Source organism: Bactrocera tryoni, unplaced genomic scaffold, assembly GCF_016617805.1.
Source record: "Bactrocera tryoni isolate S06 unplaced genomic scaffold, CSIRO_BtryS06_freeze2 scaffold_7, whole genome shotgun sequence".
Classification (NCBI taxonomy): domain Eukaryota; kingdom Metazoa; phylum Arthropoda; class Insecta; order Diptera; family Tephritidae; genus Bactrocera; species Bactrocera tryoni.
In genome coordinates this window covers 6,104,359-6,109,992 of record NW_024396366.1, presented here as the reverse complement: position 1 = coordinate 6,109,992, position 5,634 = coordinate 6,104,359, and the positions used below count along the sequence as shown (strand labels likewise).

Genomic DNA, 5,634 nt, shown 5'->3' with positions numbered 1-5,634 from the left:
TTTCCAATATCTCGTAAATTAAGCGTTTGCTGTACCTATAACCCTATATATTTTTTAATCAGGAGGACTTCCTCTTTCCAACGGTACCTTCAAATCGCGGCGCGAAAGAAATCGGAATTGTGCCGAAAATACTATATGACAATCTTTCCTTTTGATAAATATTAAGCGATGTGAATTCTTGAATGACAATAACAGCTGTTTTTTGATCTTTCTAACGGCAGTGAGAACACTGTTGGGTTATGAAATGCTTAAATGTAATCTAATCTTTTAAATTTTCGGTCTGAACATGGTATAAGTCATTAACATCGGTATTTTAAGCAGCTGAAATTGCTCGTGCACTCAAGTAATCGCAGTGACGATAATTTGGCCAATGTTCGGATAAACATTCGTGATGAGTTCATCTTTCGTTGAAGTAAATTGACAAAAGGCAGGTGAAATTGATATCAAACCACTGGAAGTATCAACCGAAATGTGCTCATTTCCAATTCTTAGCGAATACAATGTAAAATGTATTCGGCAATATAATTTTTTGCGGATATGTCAAAATGATCTTCGCGAAAAGTATGCGACCTTCAGTTTTTAATTAATCAATCTGTTTTTAATTAGTGTTTTTTCTATCCTGCCCTCTACTATGTCTAAGGGTGTTGTTTTTATTGTGGAATGTATGGATTTATTGTACCACTCGATACACTTGTTGTTCTAAATTTTTCAGATAATGTGCTGTGCAGCCTTTCTACGTCTGCATTCCCGGTATGGTTGTTTGGTTTCGTAAAATGTACTTCTATATCTTCTGATTTTAGGAAATCTTTAACATTTATTGAGTTGAACTCGTTATCAGTAATTATTATTTTTGGTTTACTTCTCATTGCAAAGTAAATTCTAATTTTTTCTATAATTGTGTTACTTTTTCTGTCTTCTAATTGTATGGCTGTTGCATGTTTTGAAAACTTATTAATGAATGTGATAAAGCTAGTATGTTTCTTTATAGTGTAAACATTCATATGTAACATTTCATTTACGTAGGTTGCTATATATATTTCTGGCCTAATAATGTAAATAGGCATATTTATCAACGAAAATGTTTTTTTTACTTTTTTATTTTTATTTTTTTTTTATTTTTTTTTTATTTTTATTTATTTTTTTTTATTTTTATTTATATTGGTCGATTACTGTTTTGTTTCGGGCTCATACGCATAGATCCAAGATTCGTCACCTGTAACGATCTTATAAACGTCTTTTGAAGTACCGCGATCGTATTTTTTTAGCATTTCTTTACACCAATCCACACGAGCCTTTTTTTGAGCGATTGTCAAATTGTGCGGGATCCAACGAGAACAAACCTTTTTTACGGCCAGGTGTTCATGCAATATCGAATGAATGTATGCTGGTGGGAGAAATGCATGGGCATGCCTCTATCTGAAGGTATGTTATATGACGGTCTTACATTATCAGTTCACGTACGGCATCGATGTTTTCTGGCACAACGGCTGTTTTTGGACGAATTTCACGGAATTCGTCTTTGAGCGAGCGTCGGCCGCGATTGAATTCGTTGTACCAGTTTTTCACAGTGCTATAGGATAGTGCTTCATAGCCATACAAAGATTTTAGTTCATCGATGCACTCTTGTCGTGATAATCCACGTCGAAAGTTGTGAAAAACGATCGCACGAAAATGTCCATTTTTTGGGCGAGATGAATTTTTTAATTCCCTGTAAATAAAACAATTCACGATTAAATGACAAAACGTTCTGAGTGATGTTATGCTAAAAACTGTCAAACTTTCCAATGGAAATGTCAGATTGCACCTGGCAACACTTAGTGTTGCCCCAGGTCAGAATATATATAGCGGCCCTCGTACATTAAATGGTGTTTCTGTGATATTGAATTTTGCTTTAATAGGGTTCCTAATGTATTTTGATCTGTTGCAAATATCACAATTATTTATATATTTTTGTACGAAAGTTTTAGGTTTTTGTAGTAAATTTTTGGTTTGATAACTTCATAATTTTCTGTTTTTCCTGCATGTCCTGTTTCATTAATATGATATTTAGCAATTTGTTTAAATAATCCATTCTGCTAACTTCTTTCGCGTTAAAGCTAGATTTATAAAATTTTACTTCAGTGTTAAATAACTCTACTAACTTGGATTGAACCTGCTTGTATAAATTATCGGGAAGTTCGGTATATAGTATATTTCTACCCTTTTCGACTTTAAATGTATGTTGCCTAAACAAATCGGCCATATAATTAGTCTCAATATCATTTGAATTTATATATTATATATTTTGATTTCACCGTTCGCTACTTTCGTGTCTTGCGTTTTATTATTTGTAATTATAATTTGAGTTGCAAATCTATTAACTACTGTATTGAGTGGTGTAAAATTTTGATAGATACTGTTATCTTCTTCAACGTTTACGGTATTTAATATGTTGCCTTATTGACTATTTATTCGGCTCATAAAATCGGCTACTTTATTTTCCTTACCCTTTATGTAGTTAATATGTATGTTATATTCACCAAGTTTCAAGAGCCACCTTTGGAGTCTTGGGTTAATATCTTTTCCTTTCGTCTTTGTGTGCAACCAAACAAGTGGTTGATGGTCTGTTAGGAGTTCCAATGGTTTGCCATATAAATATGGTCGGAAATAGTTGACTGACCAGACGATAGCAAGCAATTCTTTTTCGATTGCAGCATAATGTTTTTCGTGATCGTTTAAGGTTCTACTAGCGTAAACGATGGGGTGATTTTCTTGAGAAAGGACTGCTCCTATTGCATTATCACTAGCATCTGTTGTTAGTTTAAAATTTTTAGACCAGTCTGTGGTATTTTTCTTTAGGTACTTTGTAAGTCCGTGGGCTACTTTAGCATAATCCTTTATGAATTTCCTAACAAGTAATTAAGTCTTGACCTCCCTAACGCAAGACAGCCAAGAAGGAAGTGTTGAGTTGTTTCCACCTAATCTTCTTCAATACAGCTTCTGCAGAAGGCGTCTGGTAGGACAATGGCGTGTTACAAGTCTCTAAAGTAGGGAAAGGCTGCCTTACTGAGGGCAAAGAGATCACTAGATCTCATGCGAACGATCTTGGGACAAACGACTTTTTCGACAGCGTGTGTAAAAGTTGTGGCCCAGCAGTAATAGATAGGATAGATCCGCTTCCATTCTACCTATAGCGGTTCTAGGGTGCCTCTTCTTGCTAGCTCATGTTTTCTGCGATTCCGCTGTGGTCTGGCACTCATATCATTCTTATCACAAAAACACTCGATGCTATTGATAGCGAGGTTAGGTCTTCGATCAACTCTGAATTCTCTCATTGTTAATGAGTTCAAGGCTGGAATCACCGCTCTGCTATCTGAGTCGATGGTCACTCCTCTGAATGAGGCTGCACTCCAGAGTAGTAAATATACTGTTACCTTAATGGCTCTAATCTCAGCCTGGAAGACAATGCAATACTTAGAAAGTTGGAGAAACTGGAGTTGATAGAGAGCTCGTGACAGTAGCCCCTCCACCTTTGACCCATCTATGAAGCTCACTGTCCCTTTTCTCCAACGGCTTCTTCCCACCCACAACTCCCTCGGTATATGGGTGGAGAAGGACCCGCCAGAGTTCGGTTTAGCTTTTTAGGAATTCAGCAGTCTGTTCTTTCGCAAAGTTTAACAATAATTAAGAAGAAATGACAACATCTGCAGGACCTAGAAGCTTTAATTCCAGCAGAATGTTATTACTGTTATGATAATATACCTTTTGAGTAATTAGTTATTTAATAAATAATAATTAAACATTATCCTCATTTTTTAGCTTGATATATTTAAATTTTTTCGAGTACTTATGACATATTAATAATAAAAATAACATGAAATATGAAAAACTTTCAAATGTTTTTATTTAAAATAAAAAAAAAAAGTATTCATATCAAACTTAGATTGATCATACGTTATTTTGTTTCAGAAATGAAAATTCAAAATAACGTAAGACACCTACTATAAAATTTGCTTAAATTTTTCTTTATCTTTTTTCCTAAAATATACTTATATATACTCATGTTAATTCAGATTTGAAAATTTTGTTTCAATATCTCAAGTGATTTTCTTTTTATACGGTTTTTTGCTTATCCTGTAAACCTACGAAAAGTGATGTTACGTTATTTTGCATTTCAGGTGACGATATGTACATATGTATTTTATGCGTTTAAGGCGGCCTGCGCAATCCAATATAATATGTGAAAACAAATGTTTGATTTATATTTTAAATGATCAAATAATATTTATCTTTTCTTTCAGATGTTATTATTATTTTTATTTAATTATTCTCTCTTTTCAGATTTTATCACTATTTTTATTTAATTAATCTTTGCTTTCAGAGTAAATTCGATTTGTTTTTAATATATTTTAGTCTTTCAGATAATATTAATCTTTTCTTTCATATATTACTATCATTTTATACAATTAATCTTTCTTTTTCTTTTAGATATTCAATGTAATTATTATTTATTTTCAGGTATTAATAACCTTTATTTTATTTCAGGTATTTGGCTTTTATAATCTTTTTCTACTCTTTTATTTTCAGGTTTTAATAACCTTTATTTTATTTCAGATATTTGTCTTTTATTATCTTTTTTCAGATATTAATTATTTTTTTAAATTAAATATATTTTTATTTATATAAAAATTATAATAAATTTTATGTAAAAATGTAAAAATAAATTAAAATAAAAATTTTAAAAATTAAAAAGTTTTGTTTGAAATTTTAAGAAATTTTTAAAGTAGGAATCAAAAAAAGCAACCCTGCATCAGCCGTCGATTGGGGATATTAGAGCAGGACAGATATACTTTTTATATGACACTGCTGAATGAACGGAACAAAGATGTATGATCACATGTATACGTACGTGAGTGGGTAGAATATTCGCTCGGCCAATGCAAACTACTCATGATTACCCACAGGCTTACCCACTGATTATCTGGTTTTTTACCCGCTCATGGTTGGCAGGGTATGTATTATGCTTCTATAGCTTGCGTGCGTATGCTACGATGGTACGAATGTAGATATCATGGGAATATGCATATGTGAAGGTCATTAATTTTTTTTGAAGAAATGAAAGGAATGACGTGTTTATACGAGCACATTTCAGTTCATTTGTCACATCTTCATTTTGTAATATTCGAAATAAATATAACTTTTTTGAAATAACTTAAAAAAAAAAAAAAATTATTTTTTACCTAATCTTTCACGATTTTGTGAAAAATATAAATTTTTACAATTTTTCTGAACAAAATGGTTCATATGATACAAGATCACGCATATGGGACTCAGAGAATGCTTTTTTACATTCTCTGTGTGACTTTGTATATTTTTCTTCAAAGCATTTCTCTTTATTCATTCTCGCATGAATGCAGTCGTTTTACATACATATGTATATTTCTGCCTTTGAACGTGCTTATTTCTGCTAAATAGCAGCGAGATTGGTGAATTCCGTACTACAATTCTATAAGCTCTGTTAGCCGTCCAATCGAACATCATACAGAATTCAATTTGCACATCTACATACATCTATATCTTTAAGTTCTCTGGCTGAGCTTTCGCCTCGCTCTGTTGTTTAAACTTCAGGTCAGTCATCAGCGGTAAGTGCAACCT

At 32.5% G+C, this 5,634-nt stretch overlaps 1 long non-coding RNA gene across 1 annotated transcript; it reads left to right on the top strand.

Annotated features, from left to right (window-relative positions):
• Positions 1 to 523: 523 nt before the first annotated feature.
• On the top strand, positions 524 to 4,198 carry LOC120781736. The gene is made up of 3 exons (XR_005706154.1): positions 524 to 561; positions 641 to 750; positions 4,158 to 4,198. It is a non-coding gene; the product is annotated as an uncharacterized LOC120781736 (long non-coding RNA).
• Positions 4,199 to 5,634: the final 1,436 nt, after the last annotated feature.